Raw genomic sequence first — 14740 nt, 5'->3', positions numbered from 1 at the left:
CTCACTTATTGAAGAACAACAAAACATATTGGTTCCGTTTTCAGCGTGGTTCTTAGAAAAACAAAATTTCAATTGTACTGAATATTCACTAGTTTTGATTTACAATCAAAATATTAAAAAGACATTAACATATCAAAATACCTTAGGTGTTATAAAAATGCAGGTTTCAGGTTTTAAATTGTTTAATTAAGCATTCCGGTTTCAAAATCCATATTTTCCGTACGGTTTCAGTAGTGACTTTTTTCAATTATTTTTTACGAGTTTAACGATTTAAAGATAACATCTGAGTATTTTTTTCATCTCGTGCTCTATAATATCGTTTCACACATAGCTCTACGTACAATTTTAGGAAGTTATGATTGTACATATTTTGTACGTATTTTATTTCCTTAGACAATAGTAAAGTAGACAAATAATATTAAAAATGTATAAAATTATTTTCATAACAATTATGCTGTTTATCTTTTATCAATACAAGTACTGATTTTTCTCATGACATACAATTTATTAATATTCTATATTCGTGGATTGGAGAGATGTCTAACTAAGTGAGTAAGTGTCAATCTTTACGTTATTATTTTTATCTAAAAAATCGAGATGCGCTTTTTAATGGTAAAAATCATAGTTGACTTGTGATTAAGTGAAGTGGTCATATGCATGCGTTCTAATAATACATAAACGCCGGTAAGTATAATAATTTATTATTTTATATTGCCTATATCATATTGTGTAAATTAATACGGACTTAATATTACTACGTTACTCGGTATCTGAATATAATGTATTTGCGAAATAATAATATATTATTGTCCGGGGCACAATGGGTATGGAGCTTTTGACGAAAAGTGGTCATGACCTTTGTCGTATCAACAATGCGGACCTCATGCTAATGTAGTAAGTAAAATATATTATAATGTGGTATATAATTCGAGGTCTATCCGTGCTTGTGACACAAACGAACGCCGTTCATCTGACTTGCCGTTGACGTCTGCGTAGAGTAATATTATTATTATAACAAAACCATCGGAATTAATCTATTTCGGGGCGTATTGTACGAATAATATATAAGAGCCTGCTTACCTGTTCAGCGAATCTCCCCTGTGTTTCTCGTCAGCTTTCTGCCACCAACGTCTGCAGTAACTAGACTAATAGTGTACATAATATTGTTATATACGAGTGCGTCTTCTATTATCTCTGAAGCCTGACCAGCATTATACGAAAACCAATACTGCTGATGCCACAACCACCGCCGCAGATATCACCACCACAACCGCCACAATTGAATTGTCAAAACCCTCGTTTTATAGATCAGGGATGCATAATATAATTTAATCATTATATTATTATGGTGTGTTCAACGATAAAGGTAACGTAAAATATTTGGAACGCATGCCTCCAAATTTAATTATTCGGGTTTTTAACCACATAAAAATCTCAATATCACAATTATTTTTTAATAATTATTATAATTTAAAATGTCTTTGCAACTCACGAGTAGCCAAAACCTTATTTTTTTAAATTGTACTCCTCACTATCTTTGAGTTAAAATTGAAATTAATTTTCTCAAATAAAATTTCACTTAACTATCTTAAAAAGTAGCTTATTAGAGTGTATTAAAATTTCGATTTATGAATGTTGTATATATCATATTTTTAAACAGTTCATCTAAATGTTACTAAGTTCTATATGATTTCATATCATTTTGTATAAAACTTATTTGTTTTGTCATAGGCACAAAATCACGCAGAACTTTATAAAACTATAAATATATTATTAAAAGACACGATAAATACTTCATAAATAATTGAAACTATATAAAATATTTATTTATTTATTAATCAATATTATTATTAAAAATGACGGTCAGGCTGTTGAAAAAAAAATCGTTTGGATCAATCAAATGGACATGATAAAAACAAATTAATGATCGTTTTTAAAACAAAATAATAACCGTCAATGAATATAAATACACATCGATAATTCATTCCGAAATGAATGATAGTGTTTTATTAACAAACATAATGTTTGTAACAATAAAATGTCGATTGAAGCAGAATACGATATGGAGTAAAAAAGAAAAAAAAAAAAATTTCATATAAACATTTATTATAATATTGGTAATAATATTACGTTAGTTATCATATTATGTAACTGCGTTAACTCAATACAATAATAACAATTTTAGGTTGTAAAAACGAGAATTCGGGTACATTTCATTTTCATTGTTTTATTTATAATTGCGAACAAAACAAAAATAAAATATGAATAAAGAATATTTATACATTTTAGTTGGGATTTTGGCAATAACATTTCGGGTGAATAAATATCTGCAGTGATGGTTATCGACATAGTCGTACAATTATCTGAAGTTATCGTGTTTAAGTTTTGCATTTGAGTTGGTGTGTATGTGCCCTTGTGTATTTGTGTGCCAAAATTGAATAGATGTTAACTAAATTAGTGTAATAGTAGTATAGGATTATGCTTTTGAACTTTAAGAGTAAACAACGCTCGTTAGTAAGCTATTTTATAGTTATATTATATCTATAGTGTTAATCAAACGAAAATCGATAGCAGTATAAATAGTAGAATGTATTATGTATATTTTTTTCGATTTAAAAAGATAATTTGACAATCGTCATTTATTCAACGGGTTAAAATTATTTTGTACAATATTTAAAAATTGAATAGTACATTATTATTAATAAACACGCATTGTCAAAGGTTAAAAGTTACATTGAATATTTTTATAGCATAATCTTAATTAATTTGTTTTTGTGTTACCAATTACGGGAGCTATCACATACATTTTTGGAAAAATTCAAATAAATCAATATTTTTTCAGTGTCCAGAAACAGTATTTTTTATGAAATAAAGCATAAATATATTAAGTATATTATATACTAAAGGGCTATATTAATACGTTTAACATTGTTTTCTAATTCAAAGTAACTATACTAAGAACTGTCCTGTGCTAGTATAAACTTCTTTTGTTAATAAGGACTAATTAATTTATTGTTTGTGAGTATGTATTACCACATAACGACGTTTCATAAATGGCAAAAGTAATTGAAAATTAAATTATTAAATATAATATTAAAACTGCAAAGTTTTTAGTTGGAACAAATTCATTATTAAAAAAAAAAAAAAAATGGGTGATTGCATAGGTTTTAATAATTCATTTGTATACATAGATAAATGATAATATAAAGTAAGACAAATATTTAGTAATAATTGTAAATTGTACTGTTTCAAATTATATTTAAATATTATAGTTCGGTTTATGTTTATATACTATTATACTTAATATCATCAATATTTAATATTTTAATAAAAACACAAATTTGATTTTATATTTGATAATAATTTTAGAATATAATGTTATAATTTAAATTATAATCATTTCATTTAATGTTGTTTATACATTTTCAAATTATTCATATAATTTTGTGGTTGAAGATTTTAATTTAAATTTGATTCATTTTTTTTTAAATTAACACCGATTGTCCGAGTTCTCATAAAGTTTATTAGGTTTATTTTTTGTTATTTATTATCAAAAAAACATGAAAAAAACCAATTATTGGTTAGAATAATATGTATATGATGGTTTAATGGAGGCGGAAATTATATCAATATTTAAATTACCACAGCATCGAATTGATGGATTATTTTAGTCTTTGAACATGTTTAACAATTGAAAGTATCGTAAAACATATTTTGAACACGATTTCGGAATTAAAAATAAAAGTGGCCATTTTTAATTTTAAAATAAATATTGGATAAAAATTCTACTGTACTTGATGAGTGGTAAAATAGTAAAAAGTAGTTATTCTTTCAAAATTGACATATAATACATAAGTTGTGTTTACATTTTTTTGTAGACGATCGTGAAATTGATCGAAACAAATAGATGAGAGCAATAAAAACACGCGTGAACAAACATGAGAACCTGGAAACATAAAATATGTTTCTCATCCATGTAATGCCCTGCGATAAAGTTAGTTTATATCAATTTGCGTCTGATAATATTAAAACTGTATAAGAGGTCATAACGAACACCATCGGGTGCTGAACTTAGAGCTTTATGGATGATAGTTTAAACCAAAAACAGTTAAACGGTCCGCCCATCCGATGTCCACCAATTTTACGACGTCTATTGGAAATTGCGTTGAAAAAATTTTTTACCAGTTTCAATAGTATTAAAATTTGATTGAGCATTGAATTCTATTATGGATACTTAAACGAAAGTTATGTATTATATATGTTAAATTATTTCAAATAAATAAAAATTACAAAACATTATAATTTTAGAGAAATATTGTAGAATTATTTTCTCAAAAATTCTACAACATGATATTATACTTCATACTTTTCGGTATTATTTAATACAAATATTCATTCGATAAATAAATATTTATTTTATATTTATATTTTATATTTTATTTATTCAAATTTAATAACAAAATGTCAATGATTTGTTTAAGTCAGTCGGCACCGCAATAGAAATATATATAACAAATCCGAATATTGCTGCATATTACTGCAAATAATTACCTTAACTTAAAGATAACTCATTTCAAATAATAATGACTAAACGAGTGTATAGGAATTTAGTTTTTACCGTGTGATTTTTTGTCTCATCACTTGATTGTGTACAATTCAAACGTATAGAGGTATTCATAGGTTCGTTGTAGTGATGGATACCGCGATCAATTAACTTTGAATTTGGAAAATATATATAAAGATAAAACACAACAATAACAGGAATTAAAATAATGCGATCGTGATATTGTAATGCATCGTGTTTTAACGGGGACGCATTTGGTAACTGACCGCGTTATATGGACGTGACCACGTTTTTCATAACTCGAAGAAGGTTATTATGAAATCGTCATTCGCGACAGTTAGACATTTTTACCTAACTCAACGTGAAACTTCGAATGCGAAAAGATCGCATAGTGAAACTATCTGAATGTGACCGACTTATTGACCAAAGCCTATAGAGTCGAATGTCTTCAACAGTACAATATACCTATATATATATATATATCAGACCGTTATTCGAACTTGCCGATAATAATATATAATTTCGGTATGATATTATAGTGTCGCGTAATCATTATCAAACACAATTAAGATATAAAACGGAGATAAGACGTCGCTCGGCCTATAACGACATGCGTGGTTGAGGGTCGAGTGGTGGGGGAGGTTCGAGTTGCCCGAGTGCGTACGAATTTTCGAGGGGGTTTTCCGGGACTCGGGACGGAGTCGAAGCTCAACGGATGGAAGGGGTTGTGGTAGTTTGGGAAACTGCGTGCGTATAAGACCGGCGGGTGTGACGGCTGCCGAGTACGGGTCTACGCGCAGTCGGCACGACCCACGGCGGCGGACCCTCTCGAAGTCTCCCGCGCCCATCCGCGCCCACCGGCGGCCGGGCGGGCGCGCACTACCCCTGCAACTACCTCGCGCTCTCGCGGCACCTGTTGACAACCCTCGGCGACACGCAAGGCCGCCGCCGGTGCTGGTGCTGCTGCCGCTGGTGCTGCCGCCGCTACCGCTGGTGCCACACTCCAGAGCCGCGGTTCCTGGCGAGTGGTGGTGATCCGTGTACGCGTTCTCACGCCACCGCCAACGACGAATCCAAGCGCAAACGCGCACACACGTACAGGTGTCGTCGTCTATATCGCTGGCGACGCGCACAAGCAAACGCCGTGCACCGCTATCGAGTCCGAAGTTCGCGTCCGACACCCTGTCGACCAGAGCCGCCTTCACGATTTCGGAGAGGTAAACACATCACGGATTATAGCTATAATATTATTAATTTTTTTTTTTTTTTTTATTTATGTTTTTTGGTTTTGGCGTTCCTTTGACGTCACACGTTTTCGATAGTTGTTTTTTCGATTGGTATTTTTTTTTTTTTTTGGGGGGGGGGAGGTTGAAAACTGAACAGTTTCTTCGCTGCTTATCGGTTAATAATGGCACATCATCATCGCGTGGTTCACAAGACGGCGCGTTATTTAAACCTTTCGAGGAAATAGTCAGAAGTGTTGATTTATTTCACGCGTCACCCCATCTTGTACCTTCAATCTATTTATACAATAAAATTATATTAGTGACGTGGGCTCAAACTGACCGTTCAATTTTTATACATTCGTTCTGAAATATGTGAATAATGATATTAATTCTGATGGTTTTTTTTTTTTTTTTGTAATTGATCAATTTTAAAAAGAACCTTAGATGGTTCAATCAGTTATGCAATATTTAATCATATGTATGCATTGCAAATGTAGAAATGAATAATTATACTGATAAAGACGAATTACGTTTTGTACAATATCCATTTTAAAAACTAAATAATCACGTTACAAAAATATATATATTTTTTTTAAAATGTATATCAACTGAAAAAAAAAAACCAAAAGAATGAAATTTAAATACTTCATCAGCAAACAATAGTCCTGTCAATAAATTTGTTATGACGAGTGTAGCCAGTAATTTGATTAATGGAATCATATCAATTAAATCAATCATTTTAAATAACAGGTGAAAAATAATAATATGGTTTATAGTATATTATGACTTGAGTAAAAATTAAATGAAAAACAAAATAAACATATTAATATGTACAATTAATAGTTGCTAACTATGTTAATAGTAACTGTATTCGAATCCACTCATACAAATAGTTTCCGTTGAAATGTAATGTGTGTCATATAATATTGATATCGTCACAGCTTATATTTTCCTTAATAATAAAAAACTGTCAAGTGAAAATTGTATGATGTAGCTGGAATAATTAAAAACTAGTTTGATTGTACATAATTTTTTTCCGCTCGAAATGAAATTGAAAAATAAAAACAACAACTAAAGAAAATAATAATAAACAACAAAAATATTATAGTTATTTACTATTGTTATGAAAATGTATTATTCATATAGCGATATATTATGAAGATGTTTTTGAACAAGGTGACTCCTTATTAAACGAACTGCACACATTTTCTGTATGAATTTAATGGGGTTTTTTTTAGGCAAAGTTCTTAATGCACTACGTTTTTGAATGAAGAAAGCGAGTGATTGCTTTATCTCAAGGGAATATTCTTAAGTTTTATATTTTATTCCAATTGCATCCTAAATTATCATTATTATTTTGTATAAAATAAAAATGTACTTAATGAAAATAAATTACATATTTTCATTTAAAATACAAACTTGATATTCTTTTAAGTAATTTTTTATTTTCTAACCTTTATCTATTTATACTTATTACGTATTTGGAGTTTTGTACAGGATTCTATATTTTTAATAAATAAAGTTGTATAAAAAAAATAAAAATTAACACTTTAGTAATTATTAGTAGCTTGAATTGAATATACGTAACTTTTCTTTTGTATCGCTAACGTTCCAATTTACACAAAACCCATATTAATGTTACAATGTACTGAACATGTAATAAAAGTTAATGTTGCTATTCACCGTTATAGTTGTCGTAACAAAATGAATCGGCCCGTAATACAATAATAATAATCAAGGCAGAACTATCAATAGTTATTTCATATTTTAATAGTCAAGTTTTGAACATATTTAACATATTCCCGTGCTGAATTGATTACGCAACTTGTATTTCTTCATTAAATAGTACTTAATGTATATCATAATATTTAATTAATAACAACTATATTTCTATACCTACTTAAGCGCGCGAAATTTTTATGCTTATTGATTCAGTAACTAGGTAAATTATATAGTTATTAAAATAACATTTTCTAGAAATTAACTAGGATACACTCGTGCACCAAAATTATATCAATTTATTTTTTTCGGTTAATTAACGCTATAGATTGATATGTCCTTCCTATAAATTATATTTACGATAGGTAATTAATAGGACAACGGATGAAAAAGAAACCTTTATTTTGGGGTAAATACAAGCCATAATTCTTATTTCTTGAATACGGTCAAAAAGAAGTAGACAGTGTTATCATGTATACATTGGTTGAAACATTGATTTTTTAAATCGAAATATTTCATTTTTAAGGGGAAATCTACACGGAATTGCGATGCTAAATTTTTTGATTGCTTATGCTATTTGTTCACGACACACTACACATTACTATATTTCTGTACAGTGTGTAGGTAGATAGAGCAATTAAAGTTTTTTGTAATACTTGTAATATTTACATTTATATTATATTTTACAAAATATTATATTTAAATATAATGTTTTTCAAAAGATATATAACCTTCTTAAGTTACAATGACATCATAATAATAATTTAGTCACACATGATTTTTTTTAACTACATATCTATATCTTGTTTGCTCATAGTATGCATGATAAATGATCTTTATTTCTTCCGTTTACATGCTGTTTATTGTTTCTAAATTAGATCATATTGGTCATTGATTTTATAATAAATATCAATTTTTTGTGGTTTGCATATTATCGTAAAATGTGTTTGAATATATTTTAATAATTGTCACAGATGTATAAACTAGTAAAAATATAATATTTTACTCGATACGTTTTTATATTCTTGATATATACAAATTACCCAAACGTTACGTAGAAACAAAAGAAAATGAAACACTCTTTCCTATAATATTTTAATTTCTACAGATATGTAGAATATTTTAGACTTAAACCAGACTACACTAGGCATGAATTAATTTAATTAATTTCAACCATTTATTTACTAATCGTACAACAATGTAAATCCACTTATAGATTAAAATCTGCGTTATCTTTACGCATTTTAATTTACAATTTTTAGTAAATTGAATACTGTTTCAACTTTAATTAATACATTAAACTGAATACTTTTCCATACAAAAATGCATACATGCGTTTATTAATTATTTCATTATGTTCTGTATAGAATTATAGTGGGTAGGTACTATTATTTTTTCCCTGATTTGTGGCTTTTAACGTGCTAACGCTTAAATAATTATTAGGTATATGTATTGTGGAAGTTTATTACTTTTATTATCGTGCATTAGGTTTTTAAAAAAATATTTACATTTTAAATATAATAATTTATGGTTAGAACAGTAAAAATTCATTGGTAATTTAATTATATGTTACCGTTATAATTAAACAATATTCGTTTCAGAAACGAGTAAAAAATGAATTATGATTAAAATTGAACATTAAAAAAAAAAAAATGGGTAATACTGTTCCACAATAATATCCAAGAAGTATAAAATTATCGTAAAACGTTACGGTTTAATAATGATTCACATTTTTAGTGCTACAATAAAAGGATATAATAAGTTGGTAGCATAATAATTATTTTTTGTATTTCACATTCTTTGGCATTCATTTTTATAGATTATAATTTATTTTAATACATTTACTAATTAAACAAAAAAACATGGTTTCGATCATTACATCAATAAATCGGTTTTCACATAGAAACTTGGATCTATAATAAGATTTAACGATGATGAAGTTCGTAGATTGTTGTTGTTGTTGTTTTTATTTTATTGTGTTTATGAGAAATACTGTTTTGGGTAGTATTAAAACGTATGACAGTTACTATGCAATTTTTCAGTCATTTAAAAAAACCAAGTTTAGCGCAATAAGTATGCGACGTACGAGCGATTATTTTTCTTCTGACTTATTACGTATTTAACCATCTTCCTAGTTCTGATACTTGATGCTGTAAAAACCACGTTTTTCCATTCAAGTAATTCATAATATAATATTCTATACACTGTATACTGATTAAATAAATTGTAATTTAAAAAATATGAAAAAAATTTGTTGGTTTTTAAATACGAAATTTAAAATATTATATGAACCCTTATTTATATATAAATAAAAAAATATTTATTTATGCTTTATATATTTTCCATAATCAAAACAGTTACCATACTAGTTTAACTCAGATGAAGCTGTTTATATACATTTTCTTAATACAGGAGTTGTTGTTAATTTGATTGATGGAATCAATATGTGATAGCCTAGTTAATATTAAAAAAAGAAATAAAATTAACTTATAAATTATCTTAATGATTGATAATTTAATTTTAAATTAATACACAATAACGATCACATAATATAACAATGGTACAATTGTATATCAATAGATGACGAGTATATAAAGTATTGTAGTTGTATGAGACAGTAAGAATACCTATGTGTGTCATTGTGTCGATAGAACACGTAGTGTACAAAATATTAGATGGAACAATTTCATAAACTTTGTGAGGTTTCTATAGGGTTTTACATAACTTTTAATATAAACTTAAAAATATACTTTATAATGAAAGTGTTGTGGTTATGCAATTAAGTTTAGAATCTGAAAATCATAACTATATATGTATGCGATTTTATTACGAAATTATATACTTCACATTCTACAATGGTTCGTATTACGCGTCTACACAATAACACCATTTTCGTAAACTTTTGGGTGAACCTTTTTTTTGTACCCAGCATAGCATTTTAAAAATAATGGTTTTGAAGCAACGTAGAATCTATTTCTAGATATTTATTTATTATTGATTTTGAGCAATGAAATGATTTTCATCTCAAACTAGGAGTTTTTATTTTTCAACCTATATTACTTAAAACAATTTTAATTGTATTTTATTGTTCCAAAAAACATAAATTAAAGTAAAAACAAGCATACTTTATTCATTTTTCTAAGAATTTAACTGCGTTGTCAAAGAAAATAATAATATTAAATAGCGTTTATTTTTGAAATGTGATACACCTAAGCAGCACGTACGTATAGTCGCATGTCAGTTGTAATACCTTTCTAAAAAGTAAAAAACTGTTTAAATGTATTTATTATCGATCTGAATAATATTGAAGACTTTGATAGGGAAATGTAATTTTTTTTTAATGTCATGCTGATTTACTGCGCAATAGGTAATTCACAAAGTGTATGTGTGTATTGTCTTTTAGCACATAAAAGACGAATGTAACTTGAGAAGCTTTTCCATTTATTTATTTTTTTATAATCATCTTATCTTCTCTTCGTAATAATTGTTTTGCTTCTATTTTTATTTCTATTATTTTCAAAAATATTTCATCTAATATATAAAACGAAAATACATTATAAATAATTTAAGGTTAACATAAATACACGGCTAAAGGTTATTTTATGTTAAGCGGGTAGTAATCAAGTGACGTAATATCATTATATACCATGTACTTAGATTGTTTTGCACTTTTTAAATTAAATTACACTTTAAAATGTCCCACAGATCAACAAGTCCATTGAATCTGCCCTCGTGTAAAGTGCCATCTTGAATGTCATTGTTAAAATATTGCTCTCGCATTCTACTATAAAATATAAAAACACGTGGCAGAACCAGCTAGAAAAGTAAAGGTTCATTTATCATAAGCGGCACATTACGTCTTGGGCTTTTGGCTTTCAAAGTTGACACGTTATGTGAAAAACTCCAAATAATTATAAAACTTAAGCCAAACGGAACTTCTCAGTCTTCTACTTTATTAAGTTAGCTAAATATAGTTGTATATTTGTAACATTTGTGTTTAATACTATTACACTACAATTGTATATACGCATGGTCTTAATAAGTGTCATTACGAATCTATATGGTTTAGTAGAAATCAAGAATTATATTTTTGTGTTGCTCTGAATTATAACAATAATACTTTTATGAAAATTCCGTTAATTTTCAAAAAATGTTGAAATAAATATTATGTACTTATTACAATAAACTAATAGGTAGTACAAAAAGGAATTCATACCTTATTGACATATGGCTTATATAAATCCATACTGTATATACACGCAAAACTAATCAACATCTCGTAAGTACCTAATAAATTCAGGGCCTTAAATGTTATTTATACGTTGAGACCTGGTAAATGGTTAATTTGTACGGTTCATCGTTTAAAATGTAAAATGCGGACACTTTGTACGGTCTGGTAAAAATGTACATTTCAGAACACGGTCACTTTGTTCTATCCTAATAATATATACATAGATATACACATATAGAAACGTATAAAGTAAATTATTTAAATAAATAAGTCTTGATAAGTAAAATAGTACGGTTAATTTATAATATTATAGTCAAAAACTCAAAACTATCCTTTACGAGTTCTTTGTTCTCGATTTATTCGAAATTGTATAAAATTGTATAACATTTAAAAAAACAATTTTAATGATCTCACTCTTGTTTGGGTTCTAATATACACTTTATATCGGCAATTATGTATGCTTAATGTATAGCATATATAACTACAAAGTGTCCACAATTTGTATTATTCATTTTCTCACGATCAAATGGTGTTTACATATATCGTATTTTTAATATTAAACTGTACAAAGTGAGAATTTGATCTCCGTGTATTTTGTCATATATATAACTTGTTAAGGATTAAAACTTCAATTCCAAAATGTTTGGGTTTGCGACTGTATTCGCAAAGCCAATTATTAAGTTTTGATAGTTCACTGAAATCAACAGGTCAAGTATGTAATAATATTATTTCGTCATATACCAAAACATCACGGTTTTTACTTTGATATATTTATTTCTGTTTTTATTTATTATTATTATTATTTACTTGTAGTGTTTCCGTTTGCAGTGATCGCGTGATAGTACAGCACAGTCAGTCATCTTAATGTAGTACGGGGTGAAGTTTAAAGTGTTCTGTCGTGCCAAGGTTAGTTTAGGTTATATTGTACATCGTAACGCATCGACACTTCCGAAAAACAGTATTCCCAATGTTCGAATTAATACCTGACAATATTTTGAGGGAAAAAAAATCCGTTAAGTAGGGCATTCTGCTTAATGAGACCGCCCTGAGCAATGGGTTTCTGAAAGTAAAGATATGATATTCTATGGACAGGTAGGCAGGTATATTATGTAATATCGGCCACGTCACTGAATACGCTGGTCGGTTTTGGTTTCAATAACGATTCGTCGTCCCGAGATCCTTTTCAAAAAAAAAAAAAAAATAATAATAATAATAATAATAAAATGTCGTTTTCGTGTTAAAAGCAAATATTGACTGTCAACCATTCAAATGGAGACCGTCAATTACATCGGATGAACACAAAATACGTATATAATATATACGTCATTCCCATTCATGCTTCAGAATCACGAGGGACTAACCGATGTTTTGATGTTCAGATTTGATGTACATATAAAAGAGCTTTACGTACAAATAGTACTGCAATTTGTTTTAATCGAACACAACGATGTTCAGAGTGAACAAATGTTCAAAACGATATAATTCAGCACTTTTTCGAAAAAAGGTTCGTTTTTTTTTCATTATAATGTAACAAATATCATGTTTGTCTTGGATAATAGGATGGTCATATTTTTTATCAAGTGTAGTGTTCTTTTTGAAAATCGAAACAATAACAATTTGTATTCGTCGAGTGCTGTGGAAACGATAGTAGTTGGTTAAGCATGTAGTGTATTATAATATAATATATACTTTTCGATTCATATTATCTTGTTCGTAATAATATGATATGATCAAATTGATTTATGACACAGATAGTTTAAACAGTTCTAGGATAAATTAAACTTTACGACGTAACTTATGATATAAAAAAATCGAACTATTACGTAGTCATACTTATTTTTTTTATATAATACATACTTTATACGATTTTAAATGTATATTTATTATTTGAGATATTTCTAGCTTGTTGCTATTTAAGTCTAGTCTACTGATATCTATATACAAAACATTTTTCTTCTTTTTTGCGATATTATAATTCTTTATAGGATAGTTCATATATATATATATATATATATATATATATATATATATATATATATATATATTATAATGATAATATTTTATTTACATTTTAAGTTAAATTATCAACGACAAATCAAAATATAATTTAAAAATATATACATTTTTTTAGCGCATAAATTATTATTTAAGAAATTAGGTGAATACAGCAATAATGATTACTTTTGCAAGAAGTTATGACTTACTTTTAAAGTATTTGGCTAACAATTTTTAAAATATCTATTATCATAATGGTACATTTATTATTTCATTAACGATAACAAACTATATACGAAAATAAATAAATTATAATTTCAATTCACTACCACTATCACTAGTCACTCAAACTTCTGTTTCAAAGATAAATAACTCTGGCTTAAGAGTCTCTAAAACTCTTCATTGGAATTATTTTGGAATTTGAGTTATGTTTTTAACGATTTGAAACTTTTAATGAAAAGTTAAGCGCGTGTAAGGAGATCCAATGAAATTACAGTTAAATATCTGCGAGCACATTTAATTAAGGGAATTTGGGACAGTACTATGTCAAAAACATTTCGAATTGTTGCCCAAATGTTCAATACCAAACGTTAGAAATCCGTGTCAAATACGGGCAGGTGTATTTCGTGCTTGCATTAGGTTCATAATACTCGCGTTTATAAAAAGAATAACAATTGTAAATAACAAATCTAAATTTAATTAAACTCCGGTTTAGTGTTGTGTCCTTTCTGCTCTGGAGACCGGAAGAGAACCAATTAATTCGTCGGTTCACATGTCCTGGCTGACGGAAGACCCTTCGCTGGCAAATTGTGATTTTAATACTATAGCACTAGGATTTTCCTTCAGGATAAGGTTAATTATTGCCATGTTCAAACTGATGGAAGGTCACATAGTGTATTATATGTATATAATATGGTGGATGGGCCGGTTTTTCGTTTCAGGAAACGATCGCGGACACGCAACTCCCTTTGGCCCCGTTTCTGAAATGTACACAAACTAATTACT

The 14740-nt window shown here is 28.2% G+C and overlaps 1 protein-coding gene across 3 annotated transcripts in view; it reads left to right on the top strand.

Annotated features, from left to right (window-relative positions):
- Positions 1-5582: 5582 nt before the first annotated feature.
- Positions 5583-14740, top strand: part of LOC113548253 (BAI1-associated protein 3) — a 149823-nt gene continuing 140665 nt past the window's right edge. For all 3 annotated transcript variants that reach the window (XM_026949039.1, XM_026949038.1, XM_026949037.1), the window contains exon 1: positions 5583-5781. The gene's annotated coding sequence lies outside the window, so the exon portion shown is untranslated. The remainder of the gene's footprint in view (positions 5782-14740) is intronic.

Source organism: Rhopalosiphum maidis, chromosome 4 (genome assembly GCF_003676215.2).
Source record: "Rhopalosiphum maidis isolate BTI-1 chromosome 4, ASM367621v3, whole genome shotgun sequence".
In the NCBI taxonomy this organism is placed as follows: Eukaryota; Metazoa; Arthropoda; class Insecta; order Hemiptera; family Aphididae; genus Rhopalosiphum; species Rhopalosiphum maidis.
The sequence above is the reverse complement of the archived record's forward strand: the minus strand, read 5'-3'. Positions and strand labels throughout refer to the sequence as shown.